Source organism: Salvelinus alpinus, chromosome 27, assembly GCF_045679555.1.
Source record: "Salvelinus alpinus chromosome 27, SLU_Salpinus.1, whole genome shotgun sequence".
Classification (NCBI taxonomy): domain Eukaryota; kingdom Metazoa; phylum Chordata; class Actinopteri; order Salmoniformes; family Salmonidae; genus Salvelinus; species Salvelinus alpinus.
The window spans coordinates 24,324,182-24,333,240 of NC_092112.1; the positions used below are offsets into that span (position 1 = coordinate 24,324,182).

Genomic DNA, 9,059 nt, shown 5'->3' on the forward strand with positions numbered 1-9,059 from the left:
AGTTACCAGCCTCAGAAATTGAAGCACAGATAAATGCTTCAGAGTTCAAGTAACAGACACATCTCAACATCAACTGTTCAGAGGAGACTGTGTGAATCAGGCCTTCATGGTCGAATTTCTGCAAAGAAACCATTACTAAAGGACACCAATAAGAAGAAGAGACTTGCTTGGGCCAAGAAACACAAGAATTAGACTGGTGGAAACCTGTCCTTTGGTCTGATGATTCCAAATTTTGGATTTTTGGTTCCAACCGCCGTGTCTTTGTGAGACGCGGTGTGGGTGAACGGATGATCTCTGCATGTGTATTTCCCACCGTAAGGCATGGAGTAGGAGCTGTGATGGTGCTTTGCTGGTGACATGGTCTGTGATTTATGTAGAATTCAAGGCACAGTTAACCAGCATGGCTACCACAGAATTCTGCAGCGATACGCCATCCCATCTGGTTTGCACATAGTCTCACTATCATTTGTTTTTCAACAGGGCAATGACCTATCACACCTCCAGGCTGTGTAAGGTCTATTTGACCAATAAGGAGAGTGATGGAGTGCTGCATCAGATGACCTGGCCTCCACAAACACCCGACCTCAACCCAATTGAGATGGTTTGGGATAAGTTGAACCGCAGAGTGAAGGTAAAGCAGCCAACAAGTGCTCAGCATGTGACAACTCCTTCAAGACTGTTGGAAAATAATTCCAGGTGGAACTGGTTGAGAGAATGCCAAGAGTGTGCAAAGCCGTCATCAAGGCAAAGGGTGGCTATTTGAAATATTTTTTTATTTGTTTAACACTTTTTTTGGTTACTTCCATAGTTTTGATGTTGTCACTACTATTCTACAATGTAGAAAATAGCAAAAAATAAAGAAAAACCCTTGAATGAGTAGGTGTTATATAACTTTTGACCGGTAGTGTACATACCTACTTTAATCTTTACTTTCAGGCCAACGGGGAAGGGGTGGTATGGAGAGGTTTTTTTGTTTTTTGTTTTTTTGATCGCCTGAAGAGGAACGGTGGGGGTAACTGACGAGCAACCCTAGTTGCAAGGTGCGGGGGGAAACATGGTTTCCAGGAGTGGGGGGTGGATGGAGACATGTTGCCTTGGTGGGGTTGAGGGAATGGGAGGTTGAGGCCCAATTTGTGTTTTTTCTTTTCCTATTTATCACTTCAATTCTGTATTTCTTACCATTTTCTTTGTTGTTAGTAACAGCCTACTGGTACCTATTCAATAAACATTTCATTTGAAACGGATAACGCACCTGTAACCACACCAACAAGAAATAAAATAAACATTGTCAAAACATTTTTTTTTAAATCCGAGCACTTTCTTAATAAAATCATTTGTGGTGAATTAATCAAACACTGTCCATTGTGCTGATCTCTTACTGCTCATGTTTGAGTCGCATGGCATCGGATATTGACAGTCACCAAAAAGAGGGTTATTATCATGAAATAAAAATCAGCCTTTCTAAATTCCTTTGGTAGCCAGCTGCAAGGCGGAGAGGAAAGTTCAGTGCATTCAGAAAGTATTCAGATCCCTTGACTTTTTCCACATTTTGTCACATTACAGCCTGATCTACACGCAATAACCCAAAATGACAGAGCAAAAACAGGACCAAAACCCACTCCTGTGTTGTCTTGTCTGTGTGCTTCAGGTCATTGTGTCCCTGTTGGAAGGTGAACCTTTGCCCCAGTCTGAGGTCCTGAGAGCTTCTCTCTGTACTTTGCACTTTTCATCTTTCCCTCAATCCTGACTTGTCTCCCAGTCCCTGCCACTGAAAAAAATCCCCACAGCATGCTGCCACCACCATGCATCACCGTAGGGATGGTGCCAGGTTTCCTCCAGACGTGACGCTTGGCATTCAGGCCAAAGAGTTCAATCTTGATTTCATCAGACCAGAGAATCTTATTTCTCATGGTCTGAGAGTCCTTAGTTGTTGCCTTTTGACAAACTCCAAGCAGGCTGTCACGTACCTTTTACTGAGGAGCAGCTTCCGTCTGGCCACTGTCGTGTCTTTGACTATGCCAGATTAATTGCTATGACATGCTATTCTATAAAATAATTTCTCCGTAATTAATATTACCTGATTGAACTAATCATGTAAATATTAATTAACTAGAGAGGGACACCACGAAAGAATATTTATAGAGCTGTTATCTTTCGAATAAACTCTTAAAGATTTAGTAATAGTTTACATCCATAGCAGTCACCTTAATCGTCATTTTATTCAGTCTCATCTGAAAGTGGTAAATCCTTGATTATCTGCAAGAATCCTGGCTAACAAGTTGAATCAGCAATACAAAATTTGGTTTAATTATTTATTTACTAAATACCTAACTAATCACACAGAATCACACATATACAATTAAATCATAACTTGATTACAAAGTGCCGTCATACAGAAAAACGTCCCTAGCGGGCAGAATAGATATGACAGCTTGTTACACAAAGAAAAGGGGTGGGATTTTAGTGAAAGAGCAGGAGACTGGAACAGAGGCGAAGCTGTGCTATCGTAAATACAGTATCTTATGCATTCTAAATTACCGGCAATTTGAAGAAGGAAAATGCAATAAATATTTACTCTGAGCTGCGCTTCAGTAGGTTGGTGGTAGATGGACCGTGTCGCCAACCCGAGTCCTCTGTCCTTTGAAGAATGTCTCTGGTGCCTTACTGGATACGTTGGAGTAACGTTGTGTGTAGTAGACGGGATACTCGGACTGTCCTTCCTTACCTGCGTTTGTAGCAGCTGTTGCTAACTCAACGGCTAGGAGATATCACTTCTGTAGTGAATACGAGTTCAAAGTTCATACCATTCACAATCAAAGTCCATGCTGCTGTTGGCTTGGTTCTGTAGTTATTATCTGAACCATTCTGACACCGGATCGTCATCCTAGCGTACCCGGAACAGGAAGTTATATTTTTGTCAATGGCTTTTATAGTGGAGGGAGAGGGGTGTGTCTGAAAAGTTTATAACCCATGTCTCTTCACAGGGGCGGGCCCCTGGTTGAGCAGAAGCCAAGCTTATGAAAACACAAATCTCTCATTTGGAAGCTAAAATTAAATTTCATTCAAATAATTTCATATTCAAACATTTGAATTAAACAACAATTCCATGTGAATCAGATACCTCTGAGGTTTAGACTTTCCACAGTAGAGTTTATGTCATTCTATCATTGATGAGAATGTGTCAGAGGGCAACCGAACTGACATAATATACCTTAAGTACCACCGCATATGTTCAGTTGGTCGGATTACCAGAATATAGTTCATTACCCCCCACTTTCTGATGTCCCCAGAATCTCTATGTTAACCAAGGGGTTTTCTTATGTCACATCAGTAGGGAAGAGAAAAAGGGGGAAAGAGGTATTTATGACTGTCATAAACCTACACCCACTGCCAACGTCATGACACCACTCTACCATAAAGGCCTGATTGGTGGAGTGCTGCAGAGATGGTTGTCCTTCTGGATGGTTCACCAATCTCCACAGAGGAACTCTGGAGCTCTGTCAGTGACTATCGTGTTCTTGGTCACCTCCCTGATCAAGGCCCTTCTCACCCGATTGCTCAGTTTGGCCAGGCAGCCAGCTCTAGGAAGAGTCTTGGTGGTTCCAAACTTCTTCCATTTAAGAACGGAGGCCACTGTGTTCTTGGAGATCTTCTATGCTGCAGAAATGTTTTGGTACCCTTCCCCAGATCTGTGGCGCGACACAATCCTGTCTCTTAGCTCTACGGACAATTCCTTCGACCTCATGGCTTGGTTGTTGCTCTGACATGCACTGTCAACTGTGGGACCTTAAATTGACAGGCGTGTGCCTTTCCTAATCGTGTCCAATTAATTGACTTTATCACAGGTGGACTCCAAGTTGTAGAAACATCTCAAGGATTATCAATAGAAACAAGATGCACCTGAGCTCAAATTTGAGTCTCATAGCAAAGGGTCTGAATACTTATGTAAATAGGGTATCAGTTTGTTTATATTTTTTATACATTTGCCAAAATGTAACCTGTTTTTGCTTTGTCATTATGGAGTATTGCATGTAGATAAAAAAAAAAAAAACATTCTCAATCATAACAAAATGTGGAAAAAGTGGTCTGAACTTTGCAAATGCACTGTATACAGTGGGGAGAACAAGTATTTGATACACTGCCGATTTTGCAGGTTTTCCTACTTACAAAGCATGTAGAGGTCTGTAATTTTTATCATAGGTACACTTCAACTATGAGAGACGGAATCTAAAACAAAAATCCAGAAAATCACATTGTATGATTTTTAAGTAATTAATTTGCATTTTATTGCATGACATAAGTATTTGATACATCAGAAAAGCAGAACTTAATATTTGGTACAGAAACCTTTGTTTGCAATTACAGAGATCATACGTTTCCTGTAGTTCTTGACTAGGTTTGCACACACTGCAGCAGGGATTTTGGCCCACTCCTCCCTACAGATCTTCTCCAGATCCTTCAGGTTTCGGGGCTGTCGCTGGGCAATACGGACTTTCAGCTCCCTCCAAAGATTTTCTATTGGGTTCAGGTCTGGAGACTGGCTAGGCCACTCCAGGACCTTGAGATGCTTCTTACGGAGCCACTCCTTAGTTGCCATGGCTGTGTGCTTCGTGTCGTTATCATGCTGGAAGACCCAGCCACGACCCATCTTCAATGCTCTTACTGAGGGAAGGAGGTTGTTGGCCAAGATCTCGCGATACATGGCCCCATCCATCCTCCCCTCAATACGGTGCAGTCGTCCTGTCCCCTTTGCAGAAAAGCATCCCCAAAGAATGATGTTTCCACCTCCATGCTTCACGGTTGGGATGGTGTTCTTGGGGTTGTACTCATACTTCTTCTTCCTCCAAACACGGCGAGTGGAGTTAGACCAAAAAGCTCTATTTTTGTCTCATCAGACCACATGACCTTCTCCCATTCCTCCTCTGGATCATCCAGATGGTCATTGGCAAAGTTCAGACAGGCCTGGACATGCACTGGCTTAAGCAGGGGGACCTTGCGTGCGCTGCAGGATTTTAATCCATGACGGCGTAGTGTGTTACTAATGGTTTTCTTTGAGACTGTGGTCCCAGCTCTCTTCAGGTCATTGACCAGGTCCTGCCGTGTAGTTCTGGGCTGATCCCTCACCTTCCTCATGATCATTGATGCCCCACGAGGTGAAATCTTGCATGGAGCCCCAGACCGAGGGTGATTGACCGTCATCTTGAACTTCTTCCATTTTCTAATAATTGCGCCAACAGTTGTTTCCTTCTCACCAAGCTGCTTGCCTATTGTCCTGTAGCCCATCCCAGCCTTGTGCAGGTCTACAATTTTATCCCTGATGTCCTTACACAGCTCTCTGGTCTTGGCCATTGTGGAGAGGTTGGAATCTGTTTGATTGTGTGTGGACAGGTGTCTTTTATACAGGTAACGAGTTCAAACAGGTGCAGTTAATACAGGTAATGAGTGGAGAACAGGAGGGCTTCTTAAAGAAAAACTAACAGGTCTGTGAGAGCCGGAATTCTTACTGGTTGGTAGGTGATCAAATACTTATGTCATGCAATAAAATGCAAATTAATTATTTAAAAATCATACAATGTGATTTTCTGGATTTTTGTTTTAGATTCCGTCTCTCACAGTTGAAGTGTACCTATGATAAAAATTACAGACCTCTACATGCTTTGTAAGTAGGAAAACCTGCAAAATCGGCAGTGTATCAAATACTTGTTCTCCCCACTGTACTTGGTCTAAGGATATGTTTAGTGTAGACAATTAAAATCATATACTAAATTAAATATTAAACAAATTGGTTTATTGGGGTTAAAATACAGCAGTTATGCTATTTGGACCACCATGCTGTTGTCATGCAGCCTGCCATGTGTTTTCACAGCAAGTTTGATGTTGGACAGCAGAATGTTCATGTCACTGCGACAACTGTCTACAAACCAACTACAAACCAGACCATAGGCTAAAATGTCATTTTCACTAGGTTGTAATAACCTCAATATTTTACCAGTTGGCCAACAGTGCTTCATAGGCCTAGGCTACAGTAAAACTAGGCTACAGCAACTTAAGTGTGGTGACTTCACATTAGTGTGTCAATACAATCAATGCAGAGTAACTGCATGGAAGCAGTCATTTAAGAACTAGTGAATTAGTGACAGAACTGCCAATATCAGACCATCCAGGAAAAGGCAGTATACAGGACAAATATTGGGGATAAAAACATTTGTAGATTAAAATATTTTATTGACTACATACTAAAAACAGAACACCCCATCTTTACAGTGCATTCGGAAAGTATTCAGACCCATTCCCCACATTACAGCCTTATTCTAAAATTGATTTAAAAATGTTTTATACATTTGCCTGTTTTATAAACCTATTTTTGCTTTTTCATTATTGGGTATTCTGTGTAGATTGAGGAATTGTTTTATTTAGTCAATTTTAGAATAAGGTAGTAATGTAACAATGTGGGAAAGTCAAGGGGTCTGAATACTTTCAGAATGCACTGTAGGGCGTCATGTCAACATGTCCGGTGTATTATTGCACATTAACTGAAAGCATTTTGCATCCTGTTATTTCCTTAAGTGCAGAACATGTGCATGTAATGTCCTTGGCAATGGGGTCACAGCTGGTAAACTCCATGGTCTATAAAACATACATATGAGTTTCCTGGTCAAGACTTGCTATTTCTTCTTCTTCGCAGCAGCATCACGGGGCTTGTGTGGCCGGTCAGTGGCAGCCGCAGGGGCTACAGGATTATGTGGATGACCAGTGGCAGCCGCAGGGGCTACAGGATTATGTGGACGACCAGTGGTAGTTGGTGAGGTGGGTGGCTTTGTACCGGTCTCCTGGTAGGATCTGTGTAGGAATATTAGACGCTCTCTGCTGATGCTGAGGGAAATAAAAAGTAACAGCATTAGATACTGGTTCTATAACATGTCCATTATAAAACATATTGTAGCTAACTTAACCCAACACCTAGCGACCTCATTAAGATGTTGGTTTGAAAACATATCCTTTTTTATTTGGCTAATTTTCTATACATTGTTGTACATCTACTCTACGGCAGGGCTCTCCAACCCTGTTCCTGGAGCGCTACCGGCCTGTAGGTTCACACTCCAACCCTAATTTAGAGCAACTGATTCCAAAAATTAGCTGGTTGATAAAATAAATCAGATTAATTAAACTGGGGTTGGAGAGAACCTACAGGAGGGTAGCTCTCCAGGAACAGGGTTGGAGAGAACCTACAGGAGGGTAGCTCTCCAGGAACAGGGTTGGAGAGAACCTACAGGAGGGTAGCTCTCCAGGAACAGGGTTGGAGAGAACCTACAGGAGGGTGGCTCTCCAGGAACAGGGTTGGAGAGAACCTACAGGAGGGTAGCTCTCCAGGAACAGGGTTGGAGAGAACCTACAGGAGGGTAGCTCTCCAGGAACAGGGTTGGAGAGAACCTACAGGAGGGTAGCTCTCCAGGAACAGGGTTGGAGAGAACCTACAGGAGGGTAGCTCTCCAGGAACAGGGTTGGAGAGAACCTACAGGAGGGTAGCTCTCCAGGAACAGGGTTGGAGAGCCCTACTCTATGGGCATATCAAAGATCCAGAGTGGGATCGCTGTTATTTGTAGAGTTATGATCCAATTTGTAAGCATTAGTAAACAGAGTGAATGTGAAATTGGTCACCCTCCGCTGGGATTTGCAGGGTGTGCAATGATACAAGTAAAAGGAGGACTGATTGGTTACATTGCCAATTTCGCTGCATTAAATAGCCCCCAAAAAAGTTAATCACAATGTCATACCACACAATTGGGGTCCGGAGTTAGACTTGTGGTGCCACCTCTGCCCTTATGGGACTGGCATCAGTATAGAAATGCAATTCAAAAGTCCAACCACGAACATCAAGTTTTCATAGAGAAATAAAATCCCAATCCAATAGGCCTACAAACTTTGTGTCACCTCAAGACAATTACTACTATGTTAGTATTAAGCTCACTAGGTTGTGATTCTAGTACTAAATGTATATGAAATACTATGTAAAACACGTACCCATATATGAATAGAAATGATTCCTCGCAGACTGGAACACCTCCAACCAGGTACGGAAGTGTTAGGGGGTTCCGTTGAGTCTGTCCACCTGTCTTGGAACACTGGGGTTTCGCACCTACGGTAAGTATAGGTGCGATGGTATTTAATACTCCGAGAATGGCAATGTCTCTCAACCTCTGTGTTAAAGATGCCATATTACGCCTGTATTTGTAGATACGGTCTGGGTACAACTTTCTTGTGCACGATCCTTCGTCGGAGTCTTCCTTTCGCCCCTCTCCGCATTTGCAATCAAATTGACGGATTTTGTCCATCTCCTTGTCATAACCCGGTTCCATCGCGTTGCGCACTCTAATCATAATCATCTCAACTTCATCTGTGATAACTGGGTGATCCATGTCATCACCGTCACCATCATCAGATTCAGAGAGGACATGTGTGTGATCTCCAGCCACCGAGTAATCTTTCACAAGTTCTATCCACTGATTTACATCCGCGACGCCAAGCAGATTCATTGAAGTGATGTCACTGAGGTCTGCAGCCATAGCCTCCGCCTGTGCCTTGCTCCGTTTGCGGTCCATCGTCGGTATAATACAAAGCAGGTCGAGTCAAACATCTACGAAACTTAAAACAGGACGAGTAGTGCTGTTCGTGCTCCTTCAATGTGCATTCATCTTGCTCCAGGTGGGCGGAGTTTGTGAATGTAAGACTTTTCCATTGGTCCTTATGAGCAAATCTATTCTATCACGTGACTCGGGCGCGCTAGCTTAGAGACAGAGGTGGTGTTGACCAGGAAAATAGCCCTCGAATAGGGGGCTCGGTTAAGGGAAAACTTTGGGGGGAAAATATGTTGTATCACCAGAAATTATATATATCATTATATATCAATGTAGAAATAAAAAAGTGGATAAAATAAGATCCTGTGTTGCAATATAACTTATCATATTAAAAGTAAGTTACAGCTCTATAGGCATATATTCAGTGCTTGACTTGGACTGAAATAAGTACAGGTACTCATTTTGGGTGCTGGTACTGTTTAT

The 9,059-nt window shown here is 42.5% G+C and overlaps 1 long non-coding RNA gene across 1 annotated transcript; it reads right to left on the bottom strand.

Moving 5' to 3' along the window:
- Positions 1 to 5,766: 5,766 nt before the first annotated feature.
- Positions 5,767 to 8,700, bottom strand: LOC139556204 (uncharacterized). Its single transcript, XR_011671082.1, has 2 exons — positions 8,023 to 8,700; positions 5,767 to 6,873 (listed from the first exon to the last, which is right to left on the bottom strand). It is a non-coding gene; the product is annotated as an uncharacterized lncRNA (long non-coding RNA).
- Between the last annotated feature and the right edge of the window lie 359 nt (positions 8,701 to 9,059).